The sequence below is a fragment of the Rattus norvegicus genome, chromosome 2, assembly GCF_021556685.1.
Source record: "Rattus norvegicus strain SHRSP/BbbUtx chromosome 2, alternate assembly SHRSP_T2T, whole genome shotgun sequence".
NCBI classification, from domain to species: domain Eukaryota; kingdom Metazoa; phylum Chordata; class Mammalia; order Rodentia; family Muridae; genus Rattus; species Rattus norvegicus.
In genome coordinates, this window is record NC_141535.1 from 159,869,383 (window position 1) to 159,879,055 (window position 9,673).

At 38.3% G+C, this 9,673-nt stretch overlaps 1 long non-coding RNA gene across 1 annotated transcript in view; it reads left to right on the top strand.

The window, feature by feature from the left end:
• Positions 1-7,755, top strand: part of LOC147996301 (uncharacterized) — a 425,118-nt gene extending 417,363 nt beyond the window's left edge. The window contains exon 5 of the long non-coding RNA XR_015671866.1: positions 7,640-7,755. This is a non-coding gene — a long non-coding RNA (uncharacterized LOC147996301). The remainder of the gene's footprint in view (positions 1-7,639) is intronic.
• The last annotated feature ends 1,918 nt before the right edge of the window (positions 7,756-9,673 follow it).

The window sequence follows — 9,673 nt, forward strand, 5'->3', positions numbered from 1 at the left end:
ATTATATAATCATATTTTATTCCTGTTTGTCCTAGTTTCTGACCCATGGTAGAGTCATAGTGTCCACCATTGCTGTCAATTGGTATCAAGCACTTGACCATGACAGAAGCTATTTTGACAAACTCTAAGCATCTTTCTAAAAATGTTGAGTTATTATTAAACCAAACGAGAATTGAAGTAAATTAATAAATTTTAGCACAGACAAGATACTTATCATATATTAGGAAGCACATATATCTTTTTTTTTTCCGAGCTGGGGACCAAACCCAGGGCCTTGCACTTGCTAAGCAAGCGCTCTACCACTGAGCTAAATCCCTAACCCCGGAAGCACATATATCTTGATGATAATACTAATAGTAATCAACTCTTTTAATTCTAAAGAAACTTCATCTAAGGACTACTGATGTAATGATTTGTGACTTTTATTTTGCACTTTCTCAAGAAAGCCCTAATGAATGGTGGATATTACCAAAATGAAATATTAAAACAATATCTTTCAAAGCTTCAATTTGTTTGTGACAGGGCATACACTTATATTCAGATACTATGGATGCTAAGTAAAAATTTCTAGAAATACAAAACAATAAATTGGAATTAAAAACATATTAGGGTCATTAAGAGGAACAGGAGAGAAAAGCAAAGTAATCTAAGAAGAAAAAATTAAAATAGAGAAATTCACTGAGAGAAGAAATTGCCCTCAGAAGAAGGGAGAGTGAGAAAGACACAAGTGCAAAACGTAGACTTCTGAGATCAAGTCACATTAGCCCTGCCAAAGCAGTTTAAGCCCATGCATTCACCAAACACGCAAATCATAAATAATAATCAAAGATTTTTTAATATATAATCGAGATGAAAAACTGAAAAACAGCAGCATTTCTTGAATTCATAAATCAATTTTGTTCTAAATAGCAAAGAATCAGGCAAATGTCACAAAAAGAAATAAACCGGCTTTTTAAAATTATTATTATTTATTTATTTATTTATTTATTTATTTATTTATTTATTTTTATGCTCCAGATTTTATTCAACTCCCGGCCCACCCCTACCGTGGCAGTTTTACATTCCATACTGCCTCCCCCCAACCCTCTGTCTCCACAAGTATGTCCCCACCCCACCCACCACACTTGACCTCTAAACATTCTGAGGCCTCCAGTCTCTTGAGGGTTAGGTGGAGCTTCTCTGACTGAACCCTGACCCAGGGAGTCCTCTGCTGTATATGTGTTGGAGGCCTCATCTCAGCTGGCATATGCTGCCTGGTTGGTGATCCAGTGTCTGAGAGATCTCAGGAGTCCAGGTTAGTTAAGACTGCTGATCCTCCTACAGAGTTTCCCTCTCAACTTCCTCCAGCTTTTCCCTAATCCAACCAGAGTTGTTATCAGCTTCTATTCATTGATTGGGTGCAAATATCTGCATCTGACTTTTTCAGCTGCTTATTGGGTCTTTTGGAGGGCAGTCATGATAGGTTCCTTTTTGTGAATGCCCCATAGCCTTAGTAATGGTGTCAGGTCTTAGGGCCTTCCCTCGAGCTGGATCCCATTTGTGGGCCTGTTTATGGACCTTCTTTTCCCCAGGCTCTTCTCCATTTCCACCCCTGCATTTCTTTCAGACAGGAAGAAATAAGGGTCAGGCTTTGACTGTGGGATAGCAAACCCATCCCTCCCTTGATGCTTGTCCTTCCTGCTCGAGGTGGGCTCTACAAATTTTCTCTCCTCGCTGTAGGGAATTTCATCAAGAGTATCCCCCTTTGAGTTCTCAGAGTCTCTCACTTCTCAAGTCTCTGCTACATTCTAGAGGGTTCTCCCAATCTCCTTCCTCCCGAGGTCATCTGTTTCCATTCTTTCTGCTGACCCTCAGGGATTCTGTCCTTTTTCCAAACCCAGTACCAAGTCATGTTCCCATCTCTCCCAACCTCTATCACCTTTCCTTCCCTGTTCCTCCCTCCCTACCCCTTTGTGGTTGCTTTCTTTTCCCTCCCAAGTGGGACTGAGACATCCACAGCTTGTTGATCTTTTTGAGTTCTGTAGACTGTATCGTGGACATTCTGTACTTTTTTAGGGGGAGAGGGGCATTGAATCACCATCCCTAACCTCAAGCTCTACTACAGAGAAATAGTGATAAAAACTACATGGTATTGGTACAGAGACAGGCAGAGGGATCAATGAAATAGAATTAAAGACCCACAAATAAAACCACACACTTACACACAATTGATCTTTGAAAAAGAAGCCAAATTGGAAAAAAGAAAGGTGTTGGTCTAAATAGCTGACTCTTTGTAGAAAAATAAAAATAGACCCATATTTGTCACCATGCACAAATCTCAAGTCTACATGGATCAAGGACCTCAACATAAAACCAGATATACTCAATTTACTAGAAGAGAATGTGGGAGTCTTGAACCCATTGCCACAGGGTGAAATTTCCAAAACAGAACTCCAATGGCTCATGCTCTAAGAACAAGAACTGATAAATGGGATCTCATGAAAGTGGTAAGCTTCTCTAAGGCAAAGGACATAGTCAATAAGACAAATCAGCATCCTACAGATTGGGAAAGAAATCTTCACTAGCCCTACATCCAATAGAGGGCTAATATCCAAAATATGTAAAGAGTTTAAGAAGCTAACCACCAAAATCCAAACAACCCAATCAAAAAATGGAATAAAGAACTAAACTGAGAATTCACAACAGAGAAATATCAAGAAATATGAAATATGAAGAAATATTCAAAGTCTTTAGTGCAATCAAAAGACCCTGAGAGTCCACCTTACACCAGTCAAAATGTCTAAGATCAAAACCTCAGGTGACAACACATGTTGGCGAGGATGTGGGGAAAGTTGTACACGCCTCTGTTGCTGGTGGGATTGCAAATTGATACAACCATTCTGGAAATCAATTTGGAGGTTTCTCAGAAAATTGGAAATAGACCTTCCTAAAGATTTAGCTATATCACTCTTGGGAATATACACAAAACATGCCCCATCATGCCCCAAGGGCACATGTTCTACTATGTTCATAGCAGCCTTATTTGTGACAGTCAGAAGCTGGAAACCACCCAGATGTCCCATGACCGAAGAATGGATACAGAAAATGTGGTTCATTTACACAATGGAATACCACTCAGCTACTAAGAACAAGGAGATCCTGAGTTTTGCAAGCAAATAAATGGAACTAGAAAAATGTCATAATGAGTGAGGTAAGTCAGACACAAAAGTTCATGTATGGTATGTTCTCACTAATAAACTGGCTTTTTAAAAATCTAATATAATGTTCTATAAGTATCTATGAAAAGAAGTAGTTTAATTACAGGGATACAAAACTAATCACTACAAAATGCATCACACAATATTTATAAAAGCTTAAGGGTCATAGTCTCAGGAGTTAATATTACACCATTTACATAAAATGAAACACAATCATGAAAATAATTTTCACTGAGTCATGAGAATACAAGCAATAATAAAACTTCAAAAATTGATATTAATGTAATAAAAATTAAAATATAGAAAGGCAAATGTTAAGGTTTCAGAAAGATCTTGTATCAGATTATACTTCAAATAGGGTGGCCAAATCAATGTCTCAGACTTCCTCCTTTTGATGTTTATTGATTTCCACTATAAAGTGTAGGCTCGTCTTCTTGTGAAGAATCAGCATGGAACTTGCAAATTTCAATGATATTATTAGTTGAATTTTGAGCCTCTGTGTGCTTTCCTTCCCTGAAAAAAAATATTTAGATAATTAAGAGCGATTTTGAAAATTTATGCTCCGGAGTTTCAGAATGAATTGTATCCTCACTTGGAAACAGTGCATTTACAGGTAGAAGGAAAATATAAGACTGAATTGAAATTTGATGTGTGATTTACCTCAGAATGAACAATGTACATGCATGTAGATGATTGTATGAAGAAGGAAGTATACATACATGGGAAATATTATATTAATATGAAAATTGCATTTATTCTTCTACAAATGGAGAAATGTTGACTGCAAATAATCCCAGGCCAGGAATAGACCACGGAGACTCGCAAGACAGCATGAAACATTACCTGGCAGACACTTTGATTTCAGACATTTTTAACTCTCTGACATGAGAAAATTAATTTCCATTGTTATTAACTACCTTGTTTGTGGGTCATTGCTATGACAACTCTGAGAAGCTGACTTAGTTCCACAACTTAAGACAGCAAGGGCACCGTGCCTTTTCATATAGAAGAGGATGATAATAAGTGTTCCTGCTGGATTTCTCCTTTACCAAAAGGCCTGTTCTGAGTTGTGTATTGACAGGAACTAAACTTCATTCTTATCAGCAACAACACAGAAATGGAGTGTTGGAGAAATAGATGCTATCTGTTCTGTCTCTATCGCCATCTCTACCTCTGTCTCTATCCATCTGTCCATCTAGCTATCTATCCATCTGTCTGTCTGTCTATCTATCTATCTATCTATCTATCTATCTATCTATCTATCTATCTATCTATCTATCTATCTATCTGCATTCCTACCTGTCTGTCTGTCTTGTCTGTCCATCTGGGTATTTGTTTGTATCTCTATCTATTATCATCTATCTTTCATATATTTATCTACCTACCTATAATTTATCTCTTTTCTATATATATTATATATACATAATATATATGTATACGTATATGTATATGTAATATATCCTACATTTAATTCATCCATAAATTATATTACTATTTTATTTAATTAGGATGTTATAGGATTTATGTGAAGGACTATATTTATAAGTTTTTAATAAACTATGACATTTACACATAATTTATAACAATATCTACAATTGCATTTAATTTATTTTATAAAAATAAGTACATTGATGTTTTATTAATATTGATTTTGGTAGGCCATTGCCATGGTACACCATACTAAATTTATTCTTATACTTATTTCAGATATACTTTATATTTTCCACTATAGAATTATACATCAGGCATTAGAAGTTTTAGTGTATATTTAACTTTGTGTGCTTTGATAAATGCACTGTTCGATAAATGCATTATTCATAATTTTTTCTACATGTAATTATTATCTCTCTATAAAAAATTTCACTGTCAAAATAATTTTTCTAGCAAATAATTTTCTACATATACTTAAAATGAATTATTTAAATTTTGTTCACAGTCACAAATATTTTCTGTGAATAATCAAAAGATCTTTTTCAATTCAATTGTTAGTTGACTCCATCTTCTCTTATAAAATTCAAAGAAAGAATAATCAGCAATTATGTCCTATGTAAGAAGATATTTTATAGCATGTCACTGAGTGTGAAATCTCATGCAAATATTAAATTTTAACAGATGTTTGGTCTTAACAATTTAACTTGTATTCCTAATTTTCAAGATTTTATTCTCGATGAACTTAAATATTTAACACATCCTATCCTACCTCACAAATGCCTGGCAGTCGAACACATGGGCAATGGAGAAAATTTCCTGAACAAAACACCAATGGCTTATGTGCTAAGATCAAGAATTGACAAATGGGTTCTCATAAAACTGAAAAGCTTCTGTAAGGCAAAGGACACTGTTGTTAGGACAAAACGGCAACCAACAGATAGGGGAAAGGTCTTTACCAATCCTACAACTGATAGAGGGCTTACATCCAAAATATACAAAGAACTCAAGAAGTTAGCAGCCTTATTTATAATCGCCAGAAGCTGGAAATAACCCAGATGCCCTTCAACAGAGGAATGGATACAGAAAATGTGGTACATCTACACAATGGAATATTACTCAGCTATCCAAAACAATGACTTTATGAAATTCATAGGCAAATGGATGGAACTGGAAAATATCATCCTGAGTGAGGTAACCCAATCACAGAAAACACACATGGTATGCATTCATTGATAAGTGGATATTAGCCCAAATGCTCAAATTACCCTAGATGCACAGAACACATGAAAATCAAGAAGGATGACCAAAATGCAAATGCTTCACTCCTACTTTAAAAGGGGAACAAGAATACCATTGGGAAGGAATAGGGAGGCAAAGTTTAGAACAGAGGCAGAAGGACATCCATTCAGAGCCTGCCCCACATGTGGCCCATACATATACAGCCATCCAATTAGACAAGATGGATGAAGCAAAGAAGTGCAGGCCGACAGGAGCCGGATGTAGATCGCTCCTGAGGGACACAGCCAGAATACAGCAAATACAGAGGCGAATGCCAGCAACAAACCACTGAACTGAGAATAGGACCACCGTTGAAGGAATCAGAGAAAGAACTGGAAGAGCTTGAAGGGGCTCGAGTTCCCTTATGAACAACAATGCCAAGCAACCAGAGCTTCCAGGGACTAAGCCACTACCTAAAGACTATACATGGACTGACCCTGGACTCTGACCTCATAGGTAGCAATGAATATCCTAGTAAGAGCACCAGTGGAAGGGGAAGCCCTGGGTCCTGCCAAGACTGAACCCCCAGTGAATGTGATTGTTGTGAGGAGGGAGGTAATGGGGTGAGAATGGGGAAGGGAACACCCACAGAGAAGGGGAGCGGGAGGGGTTAGGGGGATGTTGGCCTGGAAACCGGGAAAGGGAATAACAATCGAAATGTAAATAAGAAATACCCAAGTTAATAAAGATGAAAAAAAATGCCTGGTCAGAACTTAGTGAAAGAACATGCATGCACTAATTCTAGAGAGACTTGAGGTCCCAGAGAAGTAGGAGGCCTGGTGAACAGGAAGCATTCTTTCAGAGGCAAGATGGAGATACTGGATGAGGAATGTGGGAGTGGGGGAGCTAGAGGGTGGCAGTGACAGGAATATAAATAACTAAAATAATAAAAATGAAAAATGAAAAATGTTTTATTAAGTTTTCTTTTCTTTTTTTTTAACTTAGTAAATTCAGAGTTTAAATATTAGACAACCAAAAAGATTTGAGGTAACTTTAGTAATCATATTTTTATGATAAGTTGAATTTTAATTTTTATTAAAAATTATTGATTTTGTATTCATAGTATAAATTCATCTTTTTTATTTTATATGTATATATTTTCTGTGTATTGAGACAGGAAAGGTCATCACTTTTTAAAAACATAATTGGTTATTTTATTTTATTTCCTTTGATATAATCGAACATTAAGGAATATGTCTTTGTAGCTTAGTTTCTGGGTAAATAAAAAGGAAACTATCATATGCATACCTATAAAATCTGTCTGTTAAGCTGATGTGTAGTCATTTTATAATGAAATTCTTCTTTGTTTATGGATTTGTTTATTCACTTTATATCCAGATTTCACCCCTCCACAGTCCCTCCTCTCTTCCCAGTACCCTTGCAAACCTATCCCCCTACTACTCCTTCCTTAAGGTGAAACATCCTTGGAAACCACCCCACTCTGGCACATCTGGGTACAGTAGGACGAAGCACATGGTCTCCCAATGATGCCCAATCAGGCAGTCCAGTTAAGGGAAGGCATCAGAATCAGAGACCGGCTTTGCTCTAATTGTTAGGGGACCCACATGAAGACAAAGACACACATCATGTGTAATGGGCCTAAGTCCAGTCCATGCATGTCCTTTGGTTGGTGGTTCAGTTTCTGTGATCCTGCACGGACCCATGTTAGTTGACTATTTCTTGTGGAATACTTTCTTTTTGTTCACTGAGTTCTATCCTCTACTCTTCCACAGGATGCCTCAAGCACAGCCTGATAATATCCTGTGGGACTCTGCTTCTGTTCCATCAACAGGTGCGTGAAGACACACAGGAAAGAGTTATGCTGGTTCTTTCTGGAGGCATAGCAGAGTATCATTAATAGTGTCAAAAAGTTGGCTCCTTTTTATGGGATGTCTTGTTTTCAACACATTGGTTGGCCATTCCCTCTGCTCCATCATTATCCCTGTACATCTTGTAGTCAGGCCATATTTTGGGTTGGAAGTGTTCCCTCCATTGGAAGTCCCAACTGGATATGGGAAGTGGCCACTTCAGTCTCCATATCTCCAGGTTATAGTCTCAGCTAGCATCACCGCTACAGAATCCCTGGAACCTCTCCTATCCCAGGTCTCCAGCTATTCCAGGAGAGGTCCCCATCAAATGCTATTCGCACTCCCAGCCCTCTCCGATATCCTCTTTCTCAACACTGGATCCTGTCCTTATTCCCCTTCTCATTCCCTCACCCAGTTCCCTCCCTCCATTCTTTCACCTCTCATGATTACTTTGTTTCCCGTTCTGTGTGAGATTTATGCGTTCTCTCTTAGATATTCCTTATTGCTAAGTTTCTTTGATCTGTCATCCCGTTCTTTATGTCTAATTTCCTCTTATAAGTTAGTATATACAACACACGTGTTTCTGAGTTTCAGTTATCTGACTCAGGATACTATTTTCTAGTTTAATTCATTCATGAAGTCTTGGGGTTTTTTTTTTTTTTTTGGTTTTTTTATTATTAACTTGAGTATTTCTTATATACATTTGGAGTGTTATTCCCTTTCCCGGTTTCCGGGCAAACATCTCTCTCCCCCCTCCCCTTCCTTATGGGTGTTCAACTCCCCACCCTCCCCCCATTGCCGCCCTCCCCCCAACAGTCTAGTTCACTGGGGGTTCAGTCTTAGCAGGACCCAGGGCTTCCCCTTCCACTGGTGCTCTTACTAGGATATTCATTGATACCTATGAGGTCAGAGTCCAGGGTCAGTCCATGTATAGTCTTTAGGTAGTGGCTTAGTCCCTGGAAGCTCTGGTTGCTTGGCATTGTTGTACATATGGGGTCTCGAGCCCCTTCAAGCTCTTCCAGTTCTTTCTCTGATTCCTTCAACGGGGGTCCTATTCTCAGTTCAGTGGTTTGCTGCTGGCATTCGCCTCTGTATTTGCTGCATTCTGGCTGTGTCTCTCAGGAGCGATCTACATCCGGCTCCTGTCAGTCTGCACTTCTTTGCTTCATCCATCTTGTCTAATTGGGTGGCTGTATATGTATGGGCCACATGTGGGGCAGGCTCTGAATGGGTGTTCCTTCAGTCTCTGTTTTAATCTTTGCCTCTCTCTTCCCTGCCAAGGGTATTCTTGTTCCCCTTTTAAAGAAGGAGTGAAGCATTCACATTTTGATCATCCGTCTTGAGTTTCATTTGTCCTAGGCATCTAGGGTAATTCAAGCATTCGGGCTAATAGCCACTTATCAATGAGTGCATACCATGTATATCTTTCTGTGATTGGGTTACCTCACTCAGGATGATATTTTCCAGTTCCAACCATTTGCCCACGAATTTCATAAAGTCATTGTTTTTGATAGCTGAGTAATATTCCATTGTGTAGATGTACCACATTTTCTGTATCCATTCCTCTGTTGAAGGGCATCTGGGTTATTTCCAGCTTCTGGCTATTATAAATAAGGCTGCTATGAACATAGTGGAGCACGTGTCTTTTTTATATGTTGGGGCATCTTTTGGGTATATGCCCAAGAGAGGTATAGCTGGATCCTCAGGCAGTTCAATGTCCAATTTTCTGAGGAACCTCCAGACTGATTTTCAAATGGTTGTACCAGTCTGCAACCCCACCAATAATGGAGGAGTGTTCCTCTTTCTCCGCATCCTCGCCAGCATTTGCTGTCACCTGAGTTTTTGATCTTAGCCATTCTCACTGGTGTTTTGATTTGCATTTCCCTTATGACTAAAGATGTTGAACATTTCTTTAGGTTAAACAAAGAATTCTTAACTGAGGAATATTGAATGGCCAGG